Here is a 12,898-nt window from a genome sequence, read left to right as displayed (position 1 = left end):
TGACCCAATTTCCTTCCTTTTGATGGCTGAGTAATATTCCATTGTATATATGTACCACATCTTCCTTATCTATTCGTCTTTTGATGGACATTTAGGTTGCTTCCATGACCTGGCTATTGTAAATAGTGCTGCAGTGAATATTGGGGTGCATGTGTCTTTTTGAATTACGGTTTTCTCTGGGTATATGCCCAGTAGTAGGATTGCTGGATCATATGGTAATTCTATTTTTAGTTGTTTAAGAAACCTCCATACTGTTCTCCATAGTGGCTGTATCAATTCACATTCCCACCAACACTGCAAGAGGGTTCGCTTTTCTCCACACACTCTCCAGCATTTGTTGTTTGTAGATTTTCTGATGATGCCCATTCTAACTAGTATGAGGTGATACCTCACTGTAGTTTTGATTTGCATTTCTCTAATAATTAGTGATGTTGAGCAGCTTTTCATGTGCTTCTTGGCCATCAGTATGTCTTCTTTGGACAAATGTCTATTTACGTCTTATGCCCGTTTTTGGATTGGCTTGTTTGTTTTTTTTACTATTGAGCTGCATGAGCTGTTTATATATTTTGGAGATTAATCCTTTGTCTGTTAATTCATTCGTAAATATTTTATCCCATTCTTTGGGCTCTCTTTTCCTCTTGTTTATGGTTTCCTTTGCTGTGCAGAAGCTTTGAAGTTTCATTAGGTCCCATTTATTTATTTTTGTTTTTATTTCTATTACTCTAGGAGGTGGATCAAAAAAGATCTTGCTGTGATTTATGTCAAAGAGTGTTCTTCCTATGTTTTCCTCTAAGAGTTTTATAGTGCCTGGTCTTACATTTAGGTCACTAATCCATTTTAAGTTTATTTTTGTTTATGGTGATAGGGAATGTTCTAATTTCATTCTTTTACATGTAGCTGTCCAGTTTTCCCAGCATCACTTATCGAAGAGACTGTCTTTTCTCCATTGTATATCCTTGCCTCCTTTGTCATAGAATAGTTGACCATAGGTGCGTGGGTTTATCTCTGTGCTTTCTATCTTGTTCCATTAATCTATGTTTCTGTTCTTGTGCTGGTACCATATTTTCTTGATTACTGTAGCTTTGTAATATACTCTGAAGTCAGGGAGTCTGATTCCTCCAACTCCATTTTTATCCCTCAAGATTGCTTTGGCTATTTGGGGTCTTTTGTGTCTCCATACAAATTTTAAGATTCTTTGTTCTGGTTCTGTGAAAAATTCCATTGCTAATTTGATAAGGATTGCATTGAATCTGTATATTGCTTTGAGTGGTATAGTCATTTTCACAATGTTGATTCTCCCAATCCAAAAACATGGTGTATCTCTCCATCTGTTTGTATCATCTTTAATTTCTTTCATCAGTGTCTTGTACTTTTCTGCATAGAAGTCTTTTGTCGCCTTAGGCAGGTTTATTCCTAGGTATTTTATTCTTTTTGTTGCCATGGTAAATGGGAGTGTTTCTTCTAATTTCTCCTTCAGATTTTTCCTCGTTAGTGTATAGGAATGCAAGAGATTTCTGTGCATTAATTTTGTATCCTGCAAGTTTACCAAATTCATTGATTTGCTCTAGTAGTTTTCTGGTGGCATCTTTAGGACTCTCTATGTATAGTATCATGTCATCTGCAAACAGTGATACTTTTATTTCTTCTTTTCCAATTTGTATTCCTTTTATTTCTTTTCCTTCTCTGATTGCCTTGGCTAGGACTTCCAAAACTATGTTGAATAATAGTGGTGAGGGTGGACATCCTTGTCTTGTTCCTGATCTTAGAGGAAATGCTTTCAGTTTTTCCCCATTGAGAATGATGTTTGCTGTGGGTTTGTCATATATGACCTTTATTATGTTGAGGTAGGTTCCCTCTATGCCCACTTTCTGGAGAGTTTTTATCATAAATGGGTGTTGAATTTTGTCAGAAGCTTTTTCTGCATCTATTGAGATGATCATATGATTTTTATTCAATTTGTTAATATGGTGTAGCACATTGATTGATTTGCATATATTGAAGAATACTTGAATCCCTGGGTTAAATTCCACTTGATCATGGGGTATGATTCTTTTAATGTGTTGTTGGATTCTGTTTGCTAGTATTTTATTGAGGATTTTTGCATCTATATTCATCACTGATATTGGTCTGTAATTCTCTTTTTTTGTAGTATCTTTGTCTGGTTTTGGTATCAGGGTGATGGTGGCCTCATAGAGTGAGTTAGAGAGAGTTCCTTCCTCTGCATTTTTTTAGAAGAGTTTGAGAATGATGGGTGTTAGCTCTTCTCTAAATGTTTGTTAAAATTCACCTGTGAAGCCATCTGTTCCTGTTCTTTTGTTTGTTGGAAGATTTTTAATCACAGTTTCAATTTCATTCCTTGTAATTGGTCTGTTCTTATTTTCTGTTTCTTCCTGGTTCAGCCTAGGAAGGTTATACCTTTCTAAGAATTTATCCATTTCTTCCAGGTTGTCCATTTTATTGGCATAGAGTTGCTTGTAGTAGTCTCGTAGGATGCTTTGTATTTCTGCAGTGTCTGTTGTAACTTCTCCTTTTTCATTTCTAATTTTATTGATTTGAGTCCTCTCCCTCTTTTTCTTGATGAGTCTGGCTAATGGTTTATCAATTTTGTTTATCTCCTCAAAGAACCAGCTTTTAGTTTTATTGATCCTTGCTATTGTTTTCTTTGTTTCTATTTCATTTATTTCTGCTCTGATCTTTATGATTTCTTTCCTTCTACTAACTTTGGTTTTCTTTGTTCTTGTTTCTCTAGTTTGTTTAGGTGTAAGGTTAGATTGTTTATTTGAGATTTTTCTTGTTTCTTGAGTTAGGCTTGTATAGCTATAAACTTCCCCCTTAGAACTGCTTTTGCTGCATCCCATAGGTTTTGGGTCATCGTGTTTTCATTGTCATTTGTGTCTAGGTATTTTTTGATTTCCTCTTTGATTTCTTCAGTGATCTCTTTGTTATTTAGTAACTTAGTGTTTAACCTCCATGTGTTTGTGCTTGTTACGTTTTTTTCCCTGTAATTGATTTCTAATCTCATAGCATTGTGGTGTGAAAAGATGCTTGATATGATTTCAGTTTTCTTAAATTTACTGAGGCCTTGTTTGTGACCCAAGTTGTGATCTATCCTGGAGAATGTTCCATGTGCACTTGAGAAGAAACTGTAATCTGCTGTTTTTGGATGGAATGTCCTATAAATATCAATTAGATGTATCTGGTCTATTGTGTCATATAAAGCTTCTGTTTCCTTGTTTATTTTCGCTTTGGATTATCTGTCCATTGGTGTAAGTGAGATGTTAAAGTCCCCCACTATTATTGTGTTACTGTTGATCTCCTCTTTTATAGCTGTTAGCAGTTGCCTTATGTATTGTGGTGCTCCTCTGTTGGGTGCATATATATTTATAATTGTTTTATGTTCTTCTTGGATTGATCCCTTGATCATTATGTAGTGTCCTTCATTGTCTCTTGTAACATACTTTATTTTAAAGTCCATTTTATCTGATATAAGTATTGCTACTCCAGCTTTCTTTTAATTTCCATTTGCATGGAATATCTTTTTCCATCCCCTCACTTTCAGTCTGTATGTGTCCCTAGGTCTGAAGTGGGTTTCTTGTAGACAGGATATAGATGGGTCTTGTTTCTGTATACATTCAGCAAGCCTTTGTCTTTTGGTTGGAGGATTTATTCCATTCACATTTAAGGTAATTATCCATATTTATGTTCCTATGACCGTTTTTTAAATTTTTGGGCGTTTGTTTTTGTAGGTCCTTTTCTTCTCTTGTGTTTCCCACTTAGAGAAGTTCCTTTAGCATTTGCTGTATAGCTGGTTTGGCGGTGCTGAATTCTCTTAGCTTTTGCTTGTCTGTAAAGCATTTGATTTCTCCATCGATTCTGAATGAGATCCTTGCTGGGTAGAGTAATCTTGGTTGTAGGTTCTTCCCTTTCATCACTTTACGTATATCATGCCACTCCCTTCTGGCTTGTAGAGTTTCTGCTGAGAAATCAGCTGTTAACCTTATGGGAGTTCCTTTGTATATTATTTGTCATTTTTCCCTTGCTGCTTTCAATAATTTTTCTTTGTCTTTAATTTTTGCCAATTTGTTTACTATTTGTCTCAGCATGTTTCCTCTCGGGTTTATCCTGTATGGGACTCGCTACGCTTCCTGGACTTGGGTGGCTATTTCCTTTCCCATGTTAGGGAAGTTTTCGACTCTAATCTCTTCAAATATTTTCTCAGGTCCTTTCTCTTTCTCTTTCTTTCAGGGACCCCTCTAATGCGAATGTTGTTGTGTTAATGTTGTCCCAGATGTCTCTTAGGCTGTCTTCATTTTTTTCATTCTTTTTTGTTTATTCTGTTCCACAGCAGTGAATTCCACCATTCTGTCTTCCAGGTCACTTATCCGTTCTTCTGCCTCAGTTATTCTGCTATTGATTCCTTCTAGTGTAGTTTTCATTTCAGTTATTGTATTGTTCATCTCTGTTTGTTTGTTCTTTAATTCTTCTAGGTCTTTGTTAAACATTTTTTCCATCTTCTCGATCTTTGCCTCCATTCTTTTTCCGAGGTCCTGGATCACCTTCACTATCATTATTCTGAATTCTTTTTCTGGCAGGTTGCCTATCTCCACTTCATTTATTTGTTTTTCTGGGGTTTTATCTTTTTCCTTCATCTGGTACATAGCCCTCTGCCTTTTCATCTTGTCTATCTTTCTGTGAATGTGGTTTTCCTTCCACAAGTTGCAGAATTGTAGTTCTCCTTGCTTCTGCTGTCTGCCCTCTGGTGGATGAGGCTATCTAAGAGGCTTGTGCAAGGTTCCTGATGGGACGGACTGGTGGTGGGGCTCTTTCATATTGTTGACTGAAGAAAAAATGCACAACGTGAGAGTTGTGAGTTAAGTTTTATTGGGGGCAGAAAGAGGACTATAGCCCAAGAGATAGCGTCTGAGATAGCTCTGAGGAACTGCTCAGAGGAACAAAGAGGTAAGGGGGTTGTATATATGTGATTTTAGTGAAGGGGGACACATGCAATCAAGCACACATCTTGGCAGAAGGTTGCTGCTAGTCACAAGGAGCAGATGTCTTTGTTAACAATTTTAGTGCTTTTCTAAATATGAGAAGATGCAAGAAATTCAGCTGATAAAATCTTCTCCTGAAAATATCTATCTTAAGACCCGTTCTGGCAATTTTTCCCAGAGCACAGAGTGCCTCATTCCTGATCTCCACCTTGAACTTCCTTCAGGGTGTGTTGAAGGTCATCAGCTGCAGTGGCTGGTGACTTAATCCTTGTAAAGGTAGATGGCAAATAACTATATTTAATTAACATCCAATTACCTAAATTTTCATTTTCTACTCTCTGATTATGTTTGTTCTTCAGTGTATCTATCATTTACTACGTCTGTCATGAATACCCATTTCAATTACTTTTATTCTAAATCTCATATTTAAAAGAAGACTTTTACTGGCCTAAAAGTAACTGGCCTGATATCAAGGGAATAAATAATTAAGGAGGATGAGAAAACAGATCAGTCCACTGCCAAAGAAATATTGCACCAGTCAGAGCTAACAGTTAAACAGGCAAGGAAGACTTGTTCAAGGCTATTGCAGTAGGGAAGAGAGAGTGAACTCAACTCCCCAAACGAAAAGCAGGAGGATTTTTAAATGCTGGGGTACACGAATGGAAAATACTGGAGGACTGTGGGAGTGAGCGGAATGGAGAAATTTGGTCAGAATGGTTAGGCCATCTGTGTTTGCTAATTGGCACTTACCAAAGTTAGGCTCCTACCCTCCCACAAAGACTGGGAGATAGGGGTGGTATCTTTCTTGATGTTTACATTTCAAAGAGATGGTTCCCAGGTCCTTGAGAAAGATATTCCTGGGTTGTAGAAGACATACCTTGAAGAGGCAGAAAAGAAATTACAGTTGCAAGTTTCTAAAGTGATAGCTCTAAGAAAAGAGAAGTCAGGGGCCCACAATCAGGAAGAAACCCTTCCTTAAGTTTAGGCAAGCTGAGGGGAATGTTAAGGCCATCTCAGTCACCGTGATATTATAAAAGTTCCAGATAATCAAACAAGAGATGGTAAACTGATAGTTAAGAAGATATTTTCTAGACAAGCAATGTTATAAGCACAGGTGATAATGAGAGTAAAGTCAAATTCAGAGGTGCAACTTTAATAAGCATCCTTCTGACCCTGACGTGAAATCAGCAGTAGTACCTCAAGTCATTTCAAGCATTCTTCTTGTAATACCTGAGTCAACTGAGTTAACCCTGCTGTTTCACTTTCTGACTTGTCTTTGATCGTGGATTATTTGGTTCAATTTGACATTCCTTTGAAGAATCTTCTGCCTGATTATAGCATGTAGATAGCCAGTTTCTATTCTTGGCTTTTTCTCATACAGCACACATACTCACACATGCAAGTCAGCTTCATGGAGGATTTACACCTCCTTTTTGCCCCTCTTTGATATATACTTAGGCCCTGTATATTTCATAGACAATGTTTAATTATTAGTTTAGGATGCTACCCAATATCGTTAACAGATGTGAATGTAATAACCCTAGTCCTCTATAAATCAGAAATAGAAGAGGATAGACAATATAATATGTTGCCCTCTACTTATTTTTAAGACTTTTTAATATTTGGAAATTTATCTGTAACTGGATGGAACCCATTCCTGCTATGGAGATAGAAATGTGACAATTGTCAGTCTTTTCCATAGAAGTGAAGTCATGTGACAGATGAAACTGGAGTCATTATCTTGTTGATTGCTGTATCTCAGCCTTGTAAGTTAGTAAATGTTCAAACAATTTTTAGTCTCGTTCCAGAGACTGAGCCCTAACCAAAACTTCTCTGTGTTCCTGGAACATTAGTTCTTTAGGTCAACCTTATCTCTAAGTTCTTGCCCACCAAACTGTTGCTCTCACTCACATTTCACTTTCCATGGCTGTTCTTTCCAGGTCAGCCCAGATATGGAACTCAACCCTTACTCCTTGGTCTTCTTAGGAATTTCTCACATAAGGCATTACCAGGTAATGTTAACAGAATATGTTAACAGAATTTATTGATGGTTTGGGCAATGTAAGATTGTGTGTCTGCCTGTGTGTGCAGAAATTTTAAATATAGTATTCAATGTTTTTATTTTTACAGTTGCTTTGGCGACCTTGCCATCAGTGTGCTTTCATAGGCTTAATCTCCCTCTGCCTCTTCTTTTCTCTTCCTTACATTTATCTTCATTCCGTGTGCAGAGCAGTTTAGCTTTTCTTTTTTTTTTTTTTAATGGTCTCCCTTTAAAATAGTAAAGCTCCTAGGACCTTACTTTTTTTTTTTACAACCAAACAGAATCATCAAGGTATTTTCCTGAATATAAGCGTTCTCATGAAAAATCTGTTGCCACCTATTAAAATAACTATTTCCATCTCTTTCCACCATTTTATATCCTAGGTTATTAAGGTCTGGAATGTCATGCTCAACATTCTTTAAATTCACATCAAATTCATTCTACCTAAAAGTTGAATTACTAACTAGGAAGCTAAGTGAAAATATTTGTCATTTATTTAGTGTATCCCTTTGACCAACACTGAGCCAATCAAGAAACATAATAGTCAGAGTTCTTTCTCTTAGGGCCAAGAACAGAGATTTAACCTAACCCTCTGTTCTTTTCTTTCCTGGATTCTATATGTCTTGAACCTATCAGACCTCACATAACCCTTTTCACTTATACATAGTTTCATAACATTTTATATTTCTCTCATTCATTCAATCAATAAAGTCCATTTACTTTGCATATCAAGATAACATGGAGCCCAAGTGAAGCTTAGATCAAGTAAGCAAGAAAATAAATAGTAAAATTTCATATAGTAAAAAATGCTGATAAAATAAGGTGGGGTACTGGATAAAGTGAAGGGAAGCTATTTTAGATAGTATGGTCAAGCCCTCTGAAGCATGTGATATTTGAGATTTGAATTATGAGGATCCAGCTATGAAAATATCTAAGGAAGAACATACCAGGTAAAGAAAAGGGCAGAAGTAAAAGCCCTAAAGTAGGACTTGGCTTAATACACTCAGGAATGGCAAGGGAAACAAAACAAAGCAAAATCACCACTTTGGCTCAAGTATAGAGAACAGAGAGGAGAATGGTAGGACCTGAAGTCAGAGAAGTTGGCAGGAATGGAAGGCCTGGAGGTCCCAAAATGGAATTTGGATTTTTTCCTGAATCACATTGGAGAGTATTTTTTTAACGGGGTATGAGTTTATCTGACTTGTTCTTTTCGTAAATCGCTTTGCTGTGTGGAGATTATATTTTATATTGGTTATCCTAAAACTTACCTTAAAGAGTCATCTTAAAACTGTTGGTATACTACCTCCAAATTACCTTCTAGTCTGATTTATTCAAGTTATGTTTCTTGAATACCTGCTCTTTTCCTGGCCCTGGGCTAGACCTGGAGATTCAACAGTGACAAGGATATGAACAAGAACACACAGCCTCATAGAAATAGTTTTTGTTCTGTTTTCCATACACAGTTAATATTGTTCACATGCTCTGCATTCTTATTAGAATCAGTATGACCTTTTTTTCTGGATCTTGGTTAAGATCTGTTTTTAGTGCTATACTGTATTCCTCCATCCACTTCATACAGAATAAGTGTTTAAGAATGTATTTGCATTTTCATCATATTCTTGGAATTCTTTTCAATTTTGTACGTCTCCCAAGTTCTTTTTAGTAGGAAAACTGAATTCATTATAGGAAACAGAAAAATAATAGCACCTGTGTAAAACTTTTTCTCTTAAGACTGGTATCTAAGTTAATTCAAGGTTGGAAATATATTAAGTAAACTAGGAAAATACCTATAATGCTAAATCACAAAACAGAATTTTGTGTTCTGTGTTGGGTCGTTTCTATCTCTTCCCTGTACTGAACTGCAAAAGTGCAGCGAGTACAGACTGCCCCTCAGACTTCCAGTCAAATGCCTGATTACTTGTGGATGTTGCCTGACCTCGGAGAGTTGGGTGATGAAGATGAGGGAATTTTTTGAGCAGAGCACTGGGAAAGAAGCCAAAAGCTCAAGGAAACACCAGTTTTCTGTTAAGGTCGAATCTCAGTAAACATGAAACTGGAGCTTTCTCTGCACTTTTGACCATTTATCTTGCTTCTCCTCTTCCCTTCTCTCTTCATTGGGCTTTAAAATTTTAAACATTTTTCTCAGTCTATTTATCTCACAATCTCCTATTCCCTCTATTTGATCTATACGTTTTCTTCTTGCTTTCTCTTCTGTATTTCCCATAATGTAAGAGATAGTTGCATTAAACAAGAGTCTCTAAAGGACTCTGTCTTTGAAAATCCATTTTGAAGTTGAAAGAAAGGTAAAGCAGCTTTCTGAACTTCCTTTCCTCTTGGGGCCAAGATTGTTACTCAATAACTATTCCGCTCCTTCAAAAGAACTATCATTCTGACCATTGAACATTTGGGGAACAATTGTGTATTGTGTCTTACAGATCCAGCTTCACTATAGACTAAGTGCTAGTTAATGGAAATACCTTACACCTTCTCTTACCTTTATAAAAATAATTGTTTATGATCATAAAATTAGCCCAAGTGTTGTTATGGATATCCTTCAGGTTTCATAAGGAATATGTGCTCTTTTCATTCCTGAAACTATATATATATATATTTTGGAGAAAGCCTAGATGCTTTATAAAGGTCACTGAGAAATAAGAATACAAAACTCAATGAGCTATATGGTCCCCACAGTCCTCGCTGTCTACTGGTGGAGAAGGCTGGAGAAATAAACCATTATGCAACAAGTGATAAGGGTTGTAACATTTGAACCAAGGATGATAGATGTGTAGCCACGGCTACCTTGCTAAGAATGATGGTCAGGAGACACTTTTAAGAAGGGTAGGGCTTCCCTGGTGGCGCAGTGGTTGAGAGTCCGCCTGCCGATGCAGGGTACACGGGTTCGTGCCCCGGTCCGGCAAGATCCCACATGCCTCAGAGCGGCTGGGCCTGTGAGCCATGGCCGCTGAGCCTGTGCATCCGGAGCATGTGCTGCGCAACGGGAGAGGCCACAACAGTGAGAGGCCCGCATACCGCAAAAAAGAAAAAAAAAAGAAGAAGGGTAACAATCAGCTGAGTCATAGAGGACAGATGGAATTTAGACAGAAAGTGAGAAGCAGGTTCCAGGCAGAGGAAACAGCATATGCAAAATCAGAGAGCCAAGGGACTGTGTAAAGTTGGAGCATGGAAAAAGTCTCAGCATGAAAGGTTTATGTGGGAAAGGAGTTGTACTTGGGAAGATGTGATCATGGCAGACCCTGTGTGCCTAATTTTATATATAAATTTATTTATTAATTTTTGGCTGCGTTGGGTCTTCGTTGTGGTGCACGGGCTTCTCATTGCGGTGGCTTCTCTTGTTGAGGAGCACGGTCTCTAGGTGCGCGGGCTTCAGCAGTTGCAGCACGCGGGCTCAGTAGTTGTGGCTCACAGGCTCTAGAGCACAGGCTCAGTAGTTGTGGTGCACGGGCTTAGTTGCTCCATGGCATGTGATCTTACCGGACCAGGGCTCAAACCCGTGTCCCCTGCATTGGCAGGGAGATTCTTAACCACTGCGCCACCAGGGAAGCCCCCTGTGTGCCTTTCTAACAGGTTTAGACTTTAAAAACCAAAGGGAAAAAAAAAGAAAAAAAAAAAAAAAAAAAAAACCAAAGGGAAGGGCACCTAAGGATTTCTAGTAGGGGTGGATTGGAAGGGACAAGGAAACAATTGGCAAAACTCCAGTTAAGAAGTGATGAGATTTTGCCAACGGTCATAGTCATGGAGGGGAGGGGAATTATTTGAGAGATGATTAAGGGATGGAATACAGGACTTTCTGAATCATCAGAAGAGGGAAGGAAGAAATCCATGTTCTCTCTTAGGTTCCTTGATTGGGCAACTGGCACCTGCAATGCTGATTATTGAGACAAAACACATTGGTGAAGGACCTCTTGGAGGAAAAACTATGAATTTTGTTTCGGCCATGTCAAGATTGAGGCAACAGGTGCTGCTTGTTAAAGCTAAGATGTCAATGAAAACAATTAACACGGTTCTCATAAACATATATAGAGTCAAAAAAGTATAGTGGCTCATGAAAGCTTCACTCTTTCCCTCTATAGAAAGATATTTTTATTTAAAAACACCATTCATGTTTACCACCACTTCCCCAGTTTAGTGTCTGTTCTGAAGAAATGTCACACTTACAGACATTATGTTCACATGTTGTACAAACACTTTATTATGAATCCGTTAGGATATATATTTGCAAACATTTTGTTTCACTCTGTGTTATCCCTTAGGCAATGTCATGCACGTACTACTGCAAACAGAGTAGTGAGGCCAGAATGGAACAGCATTATCTTGCTAGTTACCAAATCTGTCAATTCTTCATTGTCAGTATGTCTCAATTTTGTCCTTTTTTCACTCTAGCCATTATCATTATCCCAAAATAGGATCCTAGTCACTGCCGGACTGAGATACCTTTATCAGAGTTCTTGAGTGCAAACAGCAGAAACTGATTCTCTTGATTTAGGTAGAAAATGAATTTATTGAAAGGCTGTTTGGTAGCTTACAGAATGACAAGGAAGGTGGGAGAACCAGGCTCGGAAAAAGCGAGTTTTCATAGCCAGGACCCCAGGTGGGGTCATCCCACAAGAACAGGCCAAGGAAGACACTGCTCTCTCTCGCCAAACTGCTATGGCTGCCCCCAAAACTAGCTGTGGCAGTCTCTTCCATCACTAGAATCAATTTTTCACAGGTGCTGCTTCTTTGCACCATGAGCTCCAGATTCAAAATCCCAGGCAGTTGTGTCTGACTTCCCAAACCTGGATTAAAAACAGCTCCATGCCCTAATTTCCAGGCTTCAGGGAAGGCAAGTATGTGGGCTTTTCAACTTCTGTAGTTGGATCTAGCACCCACCTCCCACTAAGATTTGAGCTGTGGAGAATTATCCAAAAATAGGAAAGAGGGTCTGAATCAGGGCAGCCACGGGAATGCAGATGTCCTCCTGAATACAACCAACTTACCTCCTGATTCTAAACTTTCATTTTTGTATTTTATTCTAAGCACTGTGCTGGGCACATGCTATGTACTAATGATGCAAATATCAAGAATGCAAGTACCTGATTAAGGCTTTCCCAAAATGTATCTATTATGTTGTTTCTCTTCTTAGACACTAGAAAAGTTTCCAATTACTTAAGACTCTTCAACCTAGGATTCAAACGCATCCCATCAGTTCATCTACATTACATATACAGCTTTTTCTCTTATTATCTAACATAAATACTCTTCTCTAGCTAGGATAATTAACTTACAATTTATATATTTTCCTATGTTCATTCTCTGCAGAACTACTCATCATCCCACCTCTCTCTCCATAGCCCATGCCTGAACTCATCTTATTTTCCAAGTAGCACCACACTTCTATTCTTTGTTTCCATTGTGATTCTACGTGAGAATCAGTGAGAGTTATGAAGCTACTGCAAATTAAAGCACATTATTTATTGTGAAATTACACAGTATTTGTGTATACCAATTCACACCTGCACCTTCATTCATAAATACTCTTTATGGATCCATTTCTGTTTTTACATGTAGATGTTTTTACCTCTCCAAGTAGATTGTAAATTATTCAGAGGCAAGGATCTTATCTGCTGGCATATCCCCTCTGCCGCATCTAGCATGTTAAATACAGAGTCTACACAATGTGTTTGTGGAGGAACAGCTCAGCAGATGTCTGGCCAGTTTCAGCTCTCACCATACACTTCCAAGGAATTTAGGATCTGAAACTTAGTTTGTTTAGTCTTCTTCCACTAACTCCAGGTAAGTTCTACTGATCATTGCACAAATGTACAAGCTTCATATCACAGTGAGAACCAGGCAAGGATGACCT

General features: G+C 38.0%; 1 protein-coding gene across 2 annotated transcripts in view; it reads left to right on the top strand.

The window, feature by feature from the left end:
• The window catches only part of MAGI2 (membrane associated guanylate kinase, WW and PDZ domain containing 2), a 1,334,711-nt gene that overhangs the window by 955,248 nt on the left and 366,565 nt on the right, over positions 1-12,898 (top strand). The window lies entirely within an intron of this gene.

The sequence above is a fragment of the Phocoena phocoena genome, chromosome 9 (assembly GCF_963924675.1).
Source record: "Phocoena phocoena chromosome 9, mPhoPho1.1, whole genome shotgun sequence".
In the NCBI taxonomy this organism is placed as follows: Eukaryota; Metazoa; Chordata; class Mammalia; order Artiodactyla; family Phocoenidae; genus Phocoena; species Phocoena phocoena.
The sequence above is the reverse complement of the archived record's forward strand: the minus strand, read 5'-3'. Positions and strand labels throughout refer to the sequence as shown.